This window comes from Protopterus annectens, chromosome 5.part0 (genome assembly GCF_019279795.1).
Source record: "Protopterus annectens isolate FY-2018-M chromosome 5.part0, PAN1.0, whole genome shotgun sequence".
NCBI classification, from domain to species: Eukaryota; Metazoa; Chordata; order Ceratodontiformes; family Protopteridae; genus Protopterus; species Protopterus annectens.
In genome coordinates this window covers 1,447,348,003-1,447,366,801 of record NC_056735.1, presented here as the reverse complement: position 1 = coordinate 1,447,366,801, position 18,799 = coordinate 1,447,348,003, and the positions used below count along the sequence as shown (strand labels likewise).

The window sequence follows — 18,799 nt, the reverse complement described above, 5'->3', positions numbered from 1 at the left end:
GACATAACATCACACTATCTTTCTGAAAAAAACAAGTAAGGAGGTTTAGAAGATAGTGCTTGGATCTCAGAAATTCTTGCGGAAGTGATGGCAACCAAGAAAATGGTCTTCCATGAGAGATATTTAATGGCACATGTCACTGCTGGTTCAAAGGGAGGTTGCGCAAGAGACTCCAGCATCCAATTTAGGTCCCAAGGAGGTGCAGGGTCTTTAAAAGGAGGCTTTAGAAGGAGTGTCCCTTTTAAGAAGGCCTTGCTCAATTTTTGAGAAGCTATGGGTGTGCCATTCAATCCTGTATGGTAATATGAAATTGCTGCTAACTACCTTAAAGGGCGAGTTACTAGAACCATTTTGAAAATGGTGAGCAAGAAAATCTAAGATGTGATAAGTAGAGGCTGAAAAGGGGTCAAGTTTATGCTGCTGAGCCCAAATGGCAAACCTTTACCATTTATTTGAATAACTTTTCCTTGTCAAGGGTTTATGAGAAGACAGATGATGAGAGCATAGATTGTCTGGATACTAAGGGAACTGAAGAAGCCAACCATTCAGCTTGAGGTTTGGTGTATCTGGGTGTGACATGTCTGTTGGGTGAGACAGGAGATCCAGAGTCAGATCTATGTTCCATGGTGGCTGAACCAGTTGAGGCATAGGAAGGGAAACCAAATCTGTCAAGGCCAATAGTGGGCAATGAGGATCACTGTGCTATTCAACCTGGCAGCTTTCTGCAGAAATTTTGGAATCAATGGGGTTGGTGGGAATGCGTAAAGGAGACCAGGTGGGCCAATTATGAAGCAGAGCATCCCTCTGTGACTGTCCCCATGGGGGAATCAGGGCAAAGAAGTTGCCGCACTGTTGGTTGGGGGAGAGGGAAAAAGATCACAACATGGCTGTCCCCATAGATGAAAAATCTTGCCTGCCACCTTCTCGTTGAGGGACCACTCATTTGGAAGTAGTATGCACCTTCTCAGTTTGTTTAAAATCAAGTTGGATCTCCCTGGAATGAGCATTCCTAAAACAAAGCAGTCTAAACAGATTGCCCACTGCCAGACCCTGAACGCTTCAACACAATGGGTAAGAGCTGGTTCCTCCCTGTTTGCTGATGTACCAGATGACTGACATGCTGTCCATTTGAATCACAATTGTCCCAGAGGGAAGAACATCTTGAAATGCTTGCAACACCAATAGCACTGCTCTCATCTCTAGGACAGTTATATGAAAACTGGCCTCTTCAGGGACCACGTAGCCTGGACCGTCTTCCCCAGATAATGCCTCCCCACTCTATCTGGGAAGCATCCATGGTCACTATGATCTTGGGCTGTTGGGAAATGAATGGACAACCATGGAGAAGTTGAACAGATTGAATCCACCCAACAGAGATCTCTTCTGCAAGTGTTGGTAATTTGTATCTGATACAACAGTGACGGATGGAAGACTGATCATTGAGTAGCCAAGATCCACATGTAAAACCTGGCCAATGGGACTAGGGTTATCGCTGCAGCCACGAGGCCCAGAGTTTGTAAGACAGTGCGGGCAGAGATTGATGTATTGTCTACAACCTTGACCTGTGACCTTATAGTTAGAAATCAGTGCGGTGGCAGGGAAACAATTGCCATCTTGTGTTGAGCGGTGCTTAAATAAATTCCAATGTCTGAGTTGGATGAAGTTGTGATTTTTTTGCAGTTTGTGGTAATTCCTAGGACAGCACAGGTGTGGAGAACCTGATCTCTTAACTGTATGAGTTGATGCCTGAGAGGAGTGGTAATGAGCCAGTCTTCCAAGAAGGGAAACACCCGGAGTTCCCTGCAAGTGGAGATATGCTGCTACTACTGCCATACATTTGGTAAACAAAACAAAACAAAAAACAGTTCCAGACTGCCAAAAGGGATGTTCTCTTTGAAGTTTATTATAAATTCACCAAAACATGAGCGCTTTCATCTCGGAATGAGACTTCATCAGATAAAACAATACAGTGCTACACCTACTATATATAATGCCATGAATAACTTTGATTAACTAACCATTTAAGGACTTAAAGCAGCACTACCAGCTGAATTTAAAAGTAAGCATATAATTTTCTTATAAACCATAGAACAATTTGCAAAAATACATTGAAATTAAATTAAATTAATAAAACAAATATTAACTAAAAAACTTCCCTACATTGTAGTAAAATTTAAATAATGTATAATAAAGTATTATGAAATAATACTATTTTCACCTATAATTCAAACCTTTGCTGCTCTCTCAATGAGTGTAGCCTTAATGCTGATATATTCATTAAGACCTGGGGGAAAATTGGCCTTAAGTTTCAGTTGCCATCTTAATTCTCGGTTCAACAATAGATTCTTTGCATCACCCCCCCTAATATTGTTTTTAACCAAATCAATAATTCCAAATTTAAAACTACTAGAAGATGCACAGGAAACAGAATGTTTGTATAGGGCACTGGTATCTTTCCTAACCCTAATGTCATTAAGGTGTTCATATATTCTATCTTTCAGTGCCCTTTCGGTTTTCCCAATATAGAATGATGAACAGTGTGTACAGATGGCTAAATATACCAACATTCTACTGTAACAATTTCCTTTACAGAATTTAACACTGCCCAAACCGTTGTTCAATTTTATAGATTCTTCTTTATAGATGTGAGAACATTGCCCACACCTGCCACATGAACTAGTTGCTTTCTTTCCGTTCTCCTTGTTGTCAACTCTTTCAAACAGCCTTTTAAAAGTCATTCCTGTTCTATAGGTAAACTCAGGTCTATTTCCCTACCACTTTGTATAACTCCTTGTTGGTTTTCAGTATACACCAATTAGCCTTCACTATTTGTGTAAAGAGGTCAGAAAACATATTAAATTCAGTAACACAGGCCCCCTGGTAATTTTTTGATACCTTACCAGTTTCTGTCGTATTAGTAAATGGTTGACCAAGTAAAGCTTTATATTTAGTCCCCCAGCCATTGTAAACTTCCTCCAATGTTTGACCAACCAATTCTCTAGGATATCCTCTTTCAATAAACTTATTACCAAGGAAAATGAATTCTTCAAAAAGATCATGAAAGTCGGACGTCATCCTAGCCAACCTAACAGCCTGTCCTTTAATCAAACTCCTTTTTTGATGGAAGGGGTGGGAACCGTCGTGGTGTAAATAACTATTACACCATGTGGCCTTACGAAAAATCCTGGACTTAAAACCCTGTGGTGTCTTACTAATAGTGATGTCTAAATAGTTAATGCTATGATCATCAACAGTATGTGTGAAGGAAAGAAAGTTTGTGGTATTGTTTAAATAATCAATAAAATCCACTATACTATCCTTAGTACCATCCCAAATCACAAAAATGTCATCCAAAAATCTCAGATAGCACTTCATATTTTTCTTGTAAATACTTTTCAACACACACCTTTCTTCCCATTCTAACATCACTAAATTAGCATAAATGGGGGCACAAGCTTCCCCCATAGCTACACCACTGGTTTGTTGGCAGTATTCACCTTGGAAGCCTATGTAATTATTATCCAAAACGACTTCCATTAATTCCAGGATTAATAGCTTCTGATCGTAAGGTAAATCCAAATGCTTATGGATACTATCTTCAAAAAATTCCTGTCCCTCAACCCTCGGTATACAGGTAAAAAGATCCTTAACATCAATTGTTAAAAATACACAGTTTTCTGACCACAAATCTTTATTTAGTTTACTAAGGAAATCCCAGGAGTCTTTAATTAAATGTTCCATCCTTGTTACTATATTTTTGGCAAGGCTATCTATATAAACTGCCAGGGGGTGTGTTTTTGAATTACTGGCTGATACAATAGGTCTAAAGGGCAGCTCAGAAATTGACTTGTGGACCTTAGGCACCCCAAAAAACTGAGGAATAATAGGATGTACTTGTCTCAAAAAATGGTATGTTGATTTGTCAACTCTATTTTCTATTAGATATTCTTCCAAAAGAGAATCGATTCTCCTATATGCAATTAAAATCTCATTATGTGAAACTGAAGTGTATGTATTTGCGTCCAACAAAATGTTGGTTAAGGCATTGTTATATTCCTCATAGTTAAATAATACCACACCACCCCCCTTATCCGGTTTCATAATCCTAATATCTTTCTGTGTTTTTAATTCAAGAAGTAACTTCTCTTCTTCCTTACTCAAATTATGGTGTTCCATTTTTCTTTTATTCTTTGTGTAAGTATCATAGATCTCAGTTGTAACAATGTTCTCAAAAGTAACAAGTGCAGGATGCAGGGGTGGGTTGTATGTACTATACCTTACTAATCGGCTGTTTGTAATAAAAGTATCTCCCAAGGTTTTTTTGTGAATCAAACTTGTTTAATTTTCTAAGGTAAAGTTTAAAATCTACTAAAATATGAGCTAAATCACCGTACTGTGATTTAACAAACTTAAAACCCTTTGAAAATAAATCAAAATGAATCTTGTCCAAAGCAGTAGAAGTATAGTTAAAAATTTTAAAACCTTTATACTCAAAAACTATACCATCAGCATGTTGAATAATGTTTATCTGCCCTTCTTCCCCACACTCTTCCATCCATATACATTTGGTAAACACCCCGGGTGCTGTAGTAAGTCCAACGGCCAGTTCTCTGAAATGGTAATGACTGGCTCCCAGCCAGAAGTGTAGGTACTTTCTAGACCACCTGTTCATCTTTACGTGACGGTAGGTGTCCTGAAGATCTATCAAGCACATCCAGTTGTCCTTGCCCAGAAACAGGAGAATGGACTAAACTGTGATCATTCAGAACTTGGTTCATTGAACAGATTTGTTTAGATATGTGAGATCCAAATTTGGTCTCCAGTCCCCTGTCTTTTTTGTCATTAGAAAGAACCTTGAGTAAATTCCAGATCCTATTTGGTCTGATGGGACCTCTTGAATGAATCTTTTTTTCTAGCAGCTTTCAAATTTGAATTGCTGCTTGATTCTTCTGACTGGGTGGAACATCAGGGATTTTCCAGAGAATTAGGGGTGGAAGGGAAAATGGTATTATGTAGCCTCTGGATATAATTCTCTGCACCTAAGTATCTTTTGGTAATACTAGCCAGGCTCTCTGGTGCAGGGACAATCTTCCCCCGACTGTTTCCGGAGGTGGACAGTCAGGCCTCCATTCAGGAGCACTGACATGGTTTATCAAAGAAAATTTTTTATAAACCCTGGTTTTGCAGGTCACTGCTGCCATGAGGACGATGATATGCAATAGAGATCCCCTCTCTGCTTCTGGGGGGGGGGGGTACTTCCTCCACATGTGTCATGGAATGGACCTTGGGAGTTTTTGAACCACGTTTCTGGTCACTCCTTTGATTCCGGGAGAAGGATCTTGGGGGGGGGGGGGGCAAAAAATGTATGCTCATGGAAGACAAGGTCTTACCATCTTTCTCACACCTGGACAGCATTTCTTTCACTTTAGGGCAAAAAAGGCTTATTCTATCAAAGGGAGTATTGATGAAATTGGATTTGAATGGCTCCGCAAAGTCACATAAATGCATCCAGACATGCCTCCTCATGGAAGTGTGTGAACCTGCAGCTCTTGAGGTTCCTTGCGCTATGTTGTAAATTAACCTCATGGAACTAGTGGATATAGCCTGTAGGGTTGCCAGCTGACAGGTTACGGAATCCTTAACCTCTGCAGATATGGTTCCTGAGAGAATATTTGATAACTCTTTGGTCAAATCTCTCTGAAGTCTAACAAAATATGCCAAAAAAAGTTGCTGAAGCAAAGACATGCCTCCCCAGTCAGTCCATTGCCAGTGACTCCCTGTTTGGGGAGGGTGGACAGTGAAACTCTCATTGGCTAGTTCCTTCTTTGTGGCTGCTGCAACAACCACAGCATTAACTGGAATCCTTTTCCTCCAAAACTGTCTGTCCGCAGGTGGTGCTATTATTCTGTCCAGTCTCCAAGGTACTGGTTCTATGGAGTCAGGCTCTTCTAAGCCCGATTAGAGATCATGTCCATGTGCTTGTTGGTGGGTGCAGTCACCCAGGAAGTAGAGGGGGTTGTACCGAAATCCACTAGGAGAATGGATTCCTATTGTGTAGGGTTGGAGAATGTCCAGCCACCTCTCTGTTTTAGTATTTCTAGTATGTCAACAAAGGGAACATCTTCAGGAGGTGACCATGGTGGACCCTTCTCCTTTGTTGAAATTCGTATCTTTGGTGATGCACTCCTGTGGGGAGTCTAGGTGCTTCCACCTGCACTTCCATTTCCTAGGCACACTCCCCCAGTGGGATGTTCTGGAAGTCTCAGAAGAGGAAGTCAAAATTCCCTGTGAGGAAGCCTTAGGTTATGGTACAAAATATCCTCATGAAGAGAGCAGCTGAGTTTCTAGGCGCTGGGGCATCATTGGTGGAAATAGGTAGGATCTTAGGGGGGAGGTTCCGTCAGGGCTGCCGAGGCAGTGAACACTCTCTTTGCAGCCTCTAAGGAGCCAGAAACAAGCTCTGATCTGAGAAACTGGGTTTCAGAATCGTCCCCTATCTCCAATCCATTGGCATTGTCCCTGAAGAGGAAATCGGAGCCGAACTGTCCAGTGCCAAGGCGCCGATGAACAAAGGCAGCTCCAAAAACTTCAGCTTTGAATGCTGCACCCGGACCCAGCAGGCAGGCTTCAGCTCTCATGATCCAAAAAGATCGGAGGTCTCAGAGAAGATATCGGATCCGAAGATATGGAGATCCATGGATCCAAGACTGATGGATCTGGGAGACTTGGATCCTGAAACTCTAAGCAGATGGTGTCAGAGGAGGAACTTGCAGGAGTGGTGTGGTGGAAGGTCAGACAACCTGACCCAGAGGGGTAGGTGCTGAGGGAAGGCCAGTCTGCCCCTGAGCCGAGAGGCTCTTCCTCATCACTCTCTCCACTTCTTATTCTGTGAGACTTCTGGAAGAATGAGTAGAATAAATGGAAGGGGATGCTGGTGTCTGCAAAAAGGGTGATGTAAGCTTGTCTGGTACTGGATCAGCTGACAGAGAATATCTAGTACAAGGACAACAGAGTGTCTCTGAAGGCTGTGTCTGATCCGAAGATTCTATCTGATCTGACTAATTGTGCCGGAATGATAATATTCATTTTAGAAGTCGTAGGATCCGAAGGAGCAGTCAGATACGAAAGTTTTATCTTTCTGATATTGGGGTTGAGACCAAATGTTTAGCACATCTTTTCCAAGAAGAATCCGAGGAATATTTTGACGAGGTGGAAGGCTTTGACTTTGGGAACTGATGTATGGCTTCTCCAAGAGAGGAAGGAAGGAGACCTTTTAATAGCAAGTTATTTTTATGTTCAGTTAAGGGTCGCGGATTAAATCTGAGACAAATCAAGCAATCTTCCTGTAAGTGTAATGGACCCAAGCAGTATACACAAAGAGTACGCATCCGAGATAGGCAACTTATGTCTGCATTTGGAACATTTCTTGAAACCTGCAGGTTTGGCACTCATTGTGTAAAATACATTTCCACAATAATTATACGTCAAATTTCAATAAGATAAGAAAGTCAAAAGAGCAACTAACTTTTTTTTTTTTTTTAAACAGACAAAGAAGAAAGGAAGAAGAATACTACCAATGGTTTGAAGAACTACAGTAAAGTCATAAGAAAAAGGGAGATAGTAACCATAGTAGCTAAAAGTACAAAGTACAAAAGGAGACTGGAGAACAGCAGATAAAAATATTACAACCCTCTAAGTACAGTAGAGGAGGAGAGGAAGCAAGGAAATTCCAACAATAGTAAGTCAGAAATATGACAAAGTCATAAGGGCAAGGGAGAATACAGAAAAAAAAAGACATTGTAAACCACAAACAGTAAAGACTAAAACATTACAAGGTAAGCTAAGGGAAAAACTGTTCAATAACAGGAATTGCAAAGAAAAAACTTTACTTATCCAATACAGCTCAAGAGAAACTGGTAGACCATGTCCGTTAGCTAGAAACGGCAAACAAGATCTGAGGTAATTGGCAAGGTGCATTGTGGGTAAGGGAAAAGCTTGAGAGATCTGGTGGCTGTGAGCTATACCATCGGCCAAGTCAGATCTGAACCAATCTGTGAGGACAGAAGGAAGACTGACAATATCAGATTACCTGTTCTAGGCAGCTTACTTGTACAGAATTTTTAAATTATCTATCAAAATAGTGTTTAAAAGCACACTTTAAACAAGTACATGGAACAATGACTGTATTAAAACTAGTTTTTTACCAGTTACTTCCGATTTTGAACACATACAATCCTCACCCAAAAAAGTGTAATAATTTACACCATAAAAAACAAAGCTGCACAATAAAGAGTAAACAAATCAATGTATAATTAAAATAATGTAAAATATGTATATACTTGTTTACCTATAGTATAGTATTAGAAGTAATAATGCACCCATATGAATGAAGTCAGATAAACACAAAACTCGCTCTATGATCCTCCACAAAACAGTTGAGCAATAGCAAAAAGAAACAAATAATCCTAAAAAAATCTCCATAAAATGTCTGAAATAAATACCAGTAAACAAAGGTACAAACGAGTACAGCTGTGGGGGTACTCATGATAAACAACAAAATATATTTTTATGTATCAACTAACTCTATAAGTATCCTCTGTGATTAAGTACTTGAATGGGTATAATTTCTTCACAACTGTAACTTGGCACTTTTTTTCCACCAAAATATGCCATGATGTAATATACAACCTATAAACACTTCATTGAAAATAAGTGCAAAAACTTTCCATGCCAGGCTGTTAATGCATACAAGAGAATGTGTCCACAACTGTCCCTTTTATGCCCCACTGAACTGAGCAAAGAGGCTGGTCTCTGGAATGCCCTACTTCCAGAAGATCCTGACCAGGCATGGACATTGAATCTAGAGCTCTAGGAAAGGCACACTGGCTCAAAACATTTGTCAGCTTACTCCTCTCCCTAGGGAGGTGTATAACAGAGTAATGTCCCTGCCCCTGTCTATAACTCAATACTGGATGAGCTTTCTCTTGCTTTGTTTGCTTAAGTAAACATCAGACTAATTTGGTGACCAGAAGAGGACAGATCTTGAAAGCAGGTTCTCTAAAACCTTTAAGACAAGGAACACTGCTTTTAGCTCCAGCTGTTGATGTGATGCCCCATTCTCCAGAGAAGATAGCTTGACTTGTACTCTGCAGAACCCTAAAAGCATTCCAAAAACAGCTTGCAAAGTTGTCTGTTGCCAGAATCTTCAATCAGTTCAGCTGAAGAAAGAGAAGGCTCAGGAGAATATTGGTGAGGAAGGTTCTTCACTCGATGGCCCAAAGACAGGCGTCTCATACCAGAACCTGGCAACTCTGAAGCATACAACAGCACAGTCTAATTCAACATCCACACTCTCTGGCATGATAAACAATACCACAAGTACTGCAGTCTCTGTCAAGATAAAAAAAAAAATCTGAATCTGGAAACAGGTGCATCCCCACTATGAAAGCCTGTTGTGTTAAAAAGAATTGGAAACAGCCACGTACCTTGTTTCTGGGTATAATACACTCATGGCAGAGGGCCTGTACACTGAAAGGCACAATAATGTGGTGAGACTGTTGCACTGGGGTTTGTGGAAACACTGCAATACAGAAGTAGCTGACAAGCATTGGAAACATGAACCACAAAGCATTATAAAGAACAATGAAGTCTATATCACATGGGATCACCCATTGCCAAAAGTCCAAAAAGTAGATGCAAGAAAACCAGATACAGTAATTCATGAAAAAAGTAGCACTGATCATTGAAATTGCTACACCTAGTGATTACTGTGTCTCCTGTCTAGAGACACACAAAGTCATAAAAAATAAAGTGTGGCATTTGGACAAAAAAAATAAAGTTAAGTACTCACCAGAACTATGCATCTGTGTTAACCATTTTCTTTCTTCCTCAATGAATGAGTAATGGATCTCAGCTCAGTTCCAACTCGGCCTCATACTCTTGGATCCAACTCATGAGCTCCTCCCTCTACCCATAATGCCCCAGCAACTAGCTGTACTTCAGATCAAGTTTGCTGCCTAATAAGTCCTAAGCATTTAGCCATAAAAAGGAAAAGGCAGTGCTGGGGCACAAACCTGGAACAAAGGGTTCCACAATATATACCAAGTTACTCCAGATGATAAAAGGAAGGGGGTGGAGGAGGGAGGGGAGTTGATAAAGAACAAAAATGGACAAAACAGATGCAAAGTTATGGTGAGTGCATAACATTAATATCTGATGTTGTCCTTTTCATTCATTCCTCAACAACTGTTACAGTCTCCAGCTACATGAATCTTGGGTGGCCTTCATGGAAGGATATTCCGGAGTACTGCAGAACCAAAGGCAGCTCTGCTTCTGGATATTAAATCTAGTTTGTAATGAGCTACTAAGGTACAAGGGTTAGACCAAGTAGTCACTGTACAAATGACATCAACTGAAGTTCTAGACCAAAAGGAGGAAGAGGTAGCCATGGATCTAATATGATGTGCTTTAGGAGGCTTTGGTAGGGAGAGATCTCACTGAGTGTAAACAAAAGAAATGCAATCAGAAATCCATTTGGCCGGGGTAGTTTTAGAAACTGGGGATCTTAACCTGTTCAAAGAGAAGGAGACAAAAATTGTTCTGACCTCCTGGACTCCTTTGTTTTGTGGAGATAAAAATGTAGTTGCCTATGTAGACCTTAAAAGGTGTAGCACGTACTCTCCTTTGTTAGCAAAATTAAGAAAGAAAATAGGCAAATTAATGGCTTGAATATTTGTTTCAGAGGTGGTTTGCTCATAAGGTGATCTTTTCTTTTAGAAAAATAATGTAAGGAGATTTAGAAGATAAAGTCTGGAGTTCAGTAACTCAACTTGCAGATGTAATGGCTACCAAAAAGGCTGTTTTCCAAGACAAGAACATCAAACCACATTTAGCTGCTAGTTCAAAGGGCTGTTGTGTTAACCCTTGCAGTAGGACTATTAAATCCTGAGGAGGTGACAGATCTTTTACTGGAGGTCTAAGTAAGATGGTGCCTTTTAGAAAGACCTTGAACAATATTGATGAAGCTGAACAGGAAGCATTTTCTCCGGAGTAAAAATTAGGCATAGCTGTTAAAAAGAAGTTATTTACTCACCATAACGTTCCATCTGAGTTGTTATACTTCATTTTTCTGCAACCTGCGGGTATTTGGATCCGAGCTGGCAACTTTTCAAGTATCTGCTCTGAGCTCCTCCTCCTTACCCATAACCCATCACCATCCCCTACCTTCCTTCAGATATAGTTTGCCACTACTCAATCAATCAGTAACTCAATTTTATCACAAACCTTGAACAGGTTCGGGGGAAGGAGGGCGGGATGGTTGCAGAAAAATGAAGTATAACTACTCAGATGGAACGTTAAGGTGAGTACATAACTTCTTTATCTGAAGTAGTTAACTTCATTTTATCTGCAACCTGTGGGACAGAGTCCCCAGCTACTAAAACTCCTTGCAGGCCCTCATAGAAGGATATTCCTGAGCACCGCAGAGCCAAAGGATACTCTCCCTCTGGAGATCAAATCCAACTTATAATGAGAAATGAAGGTATGTGACCTTGCCCAAGTTGCTGCCGCGCAAATATCATACAGTGAAACCCTAGACCAAAAAGCAGCAGAAGTCGCCATAGATCTGGTAGAATGAGCTTTAACAGGACCAGGTGGGGACAGACCTTTGTCTTTATAAATTTGCAAAATACATTGTGTAATCCATCTAGCTAAGGAAACCTTGGAGATGGCTTTGCCCAAAAGGGCTTTGAAAAGGACACGAATAACTGGTCAGACTTACGAAAGGGCTTTGTTCTTTGTAAATAAAAATGAAGCTGTCTATTAACATCTAGAAAATGCAGCTTATATTCACTCTTGTTCTGAAAATTTAGAAAGAAAACAGGCAGGTTAATAGTCTGGTTAATGTTTGATTCAGAAGCTACTTTTGGTAAGAAGGAAGGGTTCATGCGGAGCAAGACCCTGTCCTTATGGAAGATCAAGTACGGGGGCATGGCAGACAAAGTTTGAATCTCAGAAACCCTCCTAGCCAACGTAATGGCCACTAGGTAGGCTGTTTTCCAGGATAAGAACTTCAAATCTACTGATGCTGCAGGTTCAAAGGGAGGAGCAACTAACGCCTGCAGAACCAAGGTAAGGTCCCAAGGAGGAACAGAGTACTTAATCGGGGGTGTAAAAGAAAGGTGCCTTTAAGAAAAGCCTTACACAGTCTCAAAGAGGCTAGAGCATTCATGTTTTTGCCAACATAGAAATTCGAGATAGCTGCCAGTTACACTTTCACCGTGGAGTAACTAGCCCCTTGTTCGAAAGTATTGGCTAAAAAAATCCAACACTGCAGGAACAGGGGCTGTAAAGGGATCTAGGTTCCTCTGAGAAGCCCAAATGGAGAATTGTTTCTATTTTCTGCAGTAAATCTTCCTAGTGGAGGCCTTATGGGATGCCACAAGAATAGATTTTACTGAAGATGAAAGACCGGGAGTCCTGGCAATCAAGGGAACTGTAGCAACCAAGCCATCAGCTTGAGGCTGTCCAGGTTGGGCAGACAAGTGCCCGAGGGATGAGAGATGAGATCTGGGCAAGGATCCAGAATCCAAGGAGGAGCAAGAACATGAGACCATAGGAAGGGGAACCACACATGACGAAGCCCGAATGGGGCAATGAGGATCACTTTACACCCCAGTCGGAATGAGAGGTAACGGGGGATAAGCATACAGTAACCTGGGAGGCCAAGCATGGACTACAGTATCTCTGGGGGGATCCCCCTGGTGATGGGATCAGAGTGAAGAACTCGCAATTTGCGCTGGAAGGGGATGCGAAGAGATCGCAGCAAGGTTAACCCCATGCAAGGAAGATCTCCTCTGCTATCGATTGTTTCAGAGACCACTCATATGGTATTAGAATAGCCCAACTCAATCTGTCCGCTAAAATGTTGGAACGTCCCGGGATGTGCATTGCAATCAGAAATTAACTGGTGGATATCACCCACTCCCACACTCTCATGGCCTCGCGACAGAGAGTGTAAGATCTGGTTCCCCCTGTTTGTTGATGTAACAGACAACCGACATGTTGTATGACTTAACCAAAATTGTCCACGAGGGAAGAACAGTGTGAAAGGCTTGCAACACTAAAAGCGCTGCTCTCATCTCCAGAACAATGATATGCAATCTGGTCTCGGTATGGGACCACGTGCCTTGGACCATCCTCCCTAAACAATGCCCCCACACCTGAGCAGGGAGGCATCTGTGGTCACTGTGGCTGGGGCTGTGGGTGAAACGAATGGCCATCCTGCTAAGATCTCCAGACATTGGAGCCACTAGAGAAGCGACACCCTGCAGGCTTTGCTGATTTGAATTGGATAGTCCTTGGGGAGATCTAGCTAAGACCACTGTACTGCTAGAGTCCAGTGAAGAACATGCATGTGAAGATGTACACAAGAAAGGATCGAGATTGCTGTGGCCATAGAGCCTAGGGCTCGGAGAACGTCACCCACCTTTGGTAGCCTTGGGCCACGGATCACTGATATATGGGCCCGTAGGCTCTAGACCCTGTTGAGAGTTAGGAAGACTTTCAATTGGAGAGTGTCCAGCCATGCCCTAATAAAGTCCAAGATCTGCACCGGCTGCAAGAGGGACTTGGAAACATTGATAGTAATCCCTAGCTGGATTGCAAGATGAAGAAAGGAGTCTCTGGCCATGCAAAGAAGACACTTGGTGGAAGCAGTGAGGAGCCAATCATCTAGGTAAGGAAATACCTGAACCCCCTGAAGCCTCAGGTGAGCTGCTATAACTGCCATTACTTTGGTAAACACCCTGGTGGCTGTGGTGAGACCGAAGGGTAGGGCTCTGAACTGGAAATGATTGGCTCCCAGCCAGAAGCGAAGGAATCTCCTGGAGCTTTTGCGAATCTTGATGTGGTAGTAAGCGTCCTGGAGGTCTAGCAAGCACATCCAGTCGCATTCTCGAAGATAAGGTAGAATGGACTGTAGGGTGACCATCCAGAATTTTTGCTTGGCTACAGACAAGTTCAGGGTTGACAGGTCCAAAATGGGCTTGAGGTCCCAGTCTTTTTTGGCACTGAAATGAACCTGGTGTAAACTCCTGACCTGGACTGATCTGGGGGGGACCTGTTCAATGGCTCACTTGCGAAGCAGCTTGGAAATCTCTAGTGCTGCTGCTTCCCTTTGAGCGGGTAGGACATCTGGGAGGTGCTTTGGTTGGACGGGAGCGGTAACGAACGGAATGGTGTAGCCTCTGGATATCATTTGAAGCACCTAACGCTCCGCAGTTATGGACTCCCAAACCATTGGGTGCAATGATAATCTTCCCCTGACTTCTCCAGAGGAGGACAGTTGGGCAACCCCTCAGGGCTGCTGTGTGGGCCTGTCTGAGAAGGTCTCACTAGACCCAAAGTTCCTAGGACCCCCTCTGCCTCTACGGCAGCATCTGTCTTGTCCCCCTTTGCCTCTAGGGGATGAGTTGTCCTGAGAGTCCTGGGAAAACTGTGATTTTCGGAACCACATCTTCTTTTGCCCTCTCTAATTCCTGGAAAAGGATCTTTGAGGGCTAGAGAAGTGGACTCCGACAACAAAGTCTTCCCGTCCTTTTCACTCTGGACCAGAGTGTCACGTACTGTCTTCCCATAAAGAGAACCATCGAAGAGAGCATTTGTGAAAGACGCCATGAAGGGGTCCGCAAACTGAAACAGTCTGAGCCAAGCATATCGCCTCATAGCCACGCCGGTCCCAGCTGCCCTCACTGCTCTTTCCGTGGCATGGGAAAGGAGATGCATGTTGGTGTTCGATACTGATTTGAGAGTCGATATTTTCACGGAGAACAGATGATTGTCCTCCAGCAACAAAGACTCTGGGGGCGACTCAGCGAACTCCATGACTAGGTCTCACTGCAGTCATATGACGTGTGCCAAATAATTCAGCGCTCAAATGGAAAACATTGCTGAAGAAAACACTCACTTCCCAAATCGATCCATTGCCCTGGACTCCTTGTCCGGAGGGTGGACCGATGGAACTCTCCTGTGCCAGTTCCCTCTTGGTGGCTGCTGCAACCACCATAGTATCTGCCAGGGATCCTTTGTACCAGGCCTGTCTGTCTGAGGGTGGAGAGAGAATCCTGTCAGAGCATTTTGGTATCGGCTCTATGGTATCAGACTTCTTCCATGCCCGCGTAGTGATAAGATCCACTAAGGGATCTGCAGGAGGGGACACCCAGGATGTAGATGGGCCCATGCCAAAGAACTCCAGGAACACTGACTTATTGGTAGAAGGTTTTGGGGCTGACCAACCTCCCCTCTGGCGGAGGATCTCCATGATGTCTCCAAAAAAGACATCCTCAGGAGGTGACTTGGGGGAACCTTCTCCTTCATCTAAATCAGTGTCTTCTGTCATGGATTCAGGAGAGTCCAGGTGCCCCCTTTTACATGTGTGTTTATGGGGATCCTCTTTAGTGAGACTCTCTGAAGAGGGCTCATGAGCCACAGGGGATTTCTCCAGGGGAACCGCCTGGGGGTCCTCTAGCATGGGCTGTCCCTGGAACAAGCTGAAGGGAGTCGTAACAGAATCCAAGGGAGCTTGGGCAGAATCCAAGGAAATAGGTTGGGGTCTCGATCCTTGGAAGAGAACCCCCTCCACCACATTGAACGCCGATGGAGAGCATACCTCCTTAGCACCCAACAAGGAGGAAGCTCTCCCCGGGTCTGACGTATCAGGGCCGAGGCAGGAGTAGCCGAAGTTCTGAAGGAATGGCTTGGATCTGACAAAGTCAGAGCAGAAGACATATCCATCCCCTCGGATCCAACTCCCTGCCCTCTGCCCCTAGAGCTGCTTGGATCCGAACTGGCCTGATCTGAGGAACTCAAGGTAATCTCTGGCGTCAAGGTTGGAGGAACCATTGGTGCCGAATCCCCATCTCCGAGGATCCTCGGATCCATAAACCCCAAAACTGCAGGCCAGACCGGGGAAGGAGAAATTGGATGAAAGAAGGGTATGGAGGTCCCCCCTCCAGAGGGAGAGGGGGGCCTGGCAAGATTCTCATTTGGATATGGGTCCGAATAAATCTCATCATCCTGTCCATATCCAAATCCGATAGACTCTGAGTCGAGTGCAAGGAAGCAACAGACTCGGATCTGGCTGGTCATTGCGACAACCTAGATGAAGGCCTTGGATCCAAGGGCTCCGTTGGCTCTGGGGAGAACCTCGGGGTGTGAAGCCAAGGAGATGTAGGTCTTGACACTTTAGAAGGCGGGCTAGAGAAGGGCTCCCATTCTGGAGACCGCTTGTGGGGCCTATCCCCTCTCTTATCTCTGTCCTTATTCCTCTTGTCCTTTCCTTTAGCCTCCCCTTCAACAGGTCTAGTGGGAGGGTGAGTCCCAGCCTGAGGGGGAGGTTGAGCAACTGCTGGAGGAGCCGAGGCCAATGCATCCAAGAAGGAAATAGGTAGAAAGCCTTTTGCAACCAGTTTGGCCTTCCATTCTTTTAAGGCCCTGGGGTTAAACCTGGCGCACAAGCTGCACTGAACAGAAAGATGGGGAACACCCAGGCAAATAACACAAAGTGTGGCCATCAGCCGGTAAAAGCTTATGGCCACACACTGTGAATTTTTTAAAGGTAGGCTTTGGCTGATCAGCCATACTACTAACAAACATAGCCAACCTACTTAAAACCAACACTCTAACACACACACCTAAGGGGTAGGGAAGGCCTTACTAAACTACTTTACCACAACTTTTTTTTTTGTATAAAACCAACGAACAGGAAAAGGGGGAGGTAAAGGGAACTAAACAATCAGACACACTCACTATAAAGAGCAAAAAAGTTTGACCAAAGTCACTTACTAACACCCAACACTTGGAGCTACAGAGATCACGATGCTGATGCACAAAGTGGCAAATGAGATCTGAGGGAAGGTAGGAGATGGTGATGGGTTATGTGTAAGGGAAAGAAGCTTGGAGCTTATGCTTGAAAAGTTCCTGGCGTGGAACCGATATGGATCCAAATATCCACAGGTTACAGATAAAATGAAGTTAACTACTTCAGATCTGAACTTTGACTGGAAAAACTAGCAGCTTCTTGAAAAACAGATGCTAAATTCTAGAACCACAGATATAAGAACAGTGAAATGGTCAAGTTCCTTCTGAAGAGCCCAAATTGAGAATCTTTTCCATTTACTCCAGTAGATCACAAGTATAGATCAGACTGGGGAGGAAAGCCTGGGCTGTCTAGCAATTAACGGAATTTGATACACTATGTGGTCAGTTTGAGGACTGGAATATTGGGATGTTGCATCCCAGAGGGATGCGAGAAAAGATCTGGACTGGGGTCCAGTATCCATGGAGGATATTGAATATGGGAGACTAAAGGAAGGGGAACCACACTTGGCGAGGTCAAAAGGGGGCAAAGAAGAGAATTGAGCTCTTCAACGGAAGTGCTTTCTGTAAGAATTTCAAAATCAAAGGTAATGGCGGATAAGCATAAAGGAGACTTGACAGCCAAATATGGACTACAGCATCTCTTGTCGACTCCCTCTGAGGGGGTATTAGGGCAAAGAACCTGCTGCATTTAATGTTGAAGAAAAAGGAAAAAAAAAAAAGAAAAAAAGAGTGCAACAAGGTTGGCTCCAAAAATGGAAAATTCTCCCTGCAACTGACTGACTGACAGACCACTTGTATGGCATCAAAAGGGACCTGCTGACTCCGTCTGTTAAGACGCTGAACTTCCCCGGTATGTGCTTTGCCACTAGAAAGTGGTTGGAAGAGATCGCCCACTGCCACTCCCTCATTTCCTCTCAACAAAGGGGTTAAGAATGGGTTCCTCCCATTTGCTGATGTACCAAACCACAGTCATGTTGTTGGTTTGTACTGCAATGGTCCCCAGAGGAAAGTTTTTTTTTTTAAGTTGACTACTAGAAATGGTACAAAGGAATACCCTCTAGAGGGTAGATGGTAGAATTGGTAAAAAAAGGAAAGTGCCAGCAATGGTACAGACAGAACAACCAAAGGGTAGAAAAGGGTGGAGAAAACAGGTTATTGGAAAGAGGAACCCGAACATTTGCAATCAGGAGAGGGAGGTGGGTAATCAGAAAAGGACAGATGAAAAATATTAAAAGAATTAACTACTCACAAAAAGGCAAACAATACTCGGAAAAGCTTTCAGAGGAGGATCCATGTCTGTGGATTACAGCGGCAATTGAGAGCTGAGATGCAGCTATTTGACTGGAGCATTATGGGTAGACGGAGGATCTCATGAGTTGGATCTGAGACTTCAGTGTATGCAGCCAAGTTGGATCCAATACCCAGTCATTGATGAACACATGAAAAGGACAACATTAAATTATCAGGATTTGCAGGCATAAACTACAGCAATGTGGAAGAAAGATACTTAGACACTTCTAAAAGTAGTAGAAGCAATGGGTCTAATAAAAAAGAATCTATAATCATATTTAGATATACTGCCAAACATGTAATTCCATATGAATTGCAGGAGTCATTTCTGGGCACACTGCAGATTCTACGAAAAGCACTTTTGGCTGACATCAAAGAATGAAACAATACTAATTTCATGAACTTTAATTACATCCTGACTTATGTGTATCCAACGTAGTGGCTGAAGTCACTGTGATCCAGAAAAGGACAGAAATTATTTGCCGTTTTCTACAAATGAAATCAAAACTCTGAGCTGTTTCTTCAACAATTTGACAGCCTCAACAGCTCTCTCTCTGCCTGTCCTAGCAGTTACAATGAAATGGAACATTCTACTAATATAGCTCTTTCTAGGGATAAATTATTTCAACAA

General features: G+C 43.0%; 1 protein-coding gene across 2 annotated transcripts in view; it reads right to left on the bottom strand.

Moving 5' to 3' along the window:
- TPP2 (tripeptidyl peptidase 2) overlaps positions 1 to 18,799 on the bottom strand; it is a 2,672,548-nt gene that overhangs the window by 1,813 nt on the left and 2,651,936 nt on the right. The gene's annotated exons all lie outside the window — the stretch shown is intronic.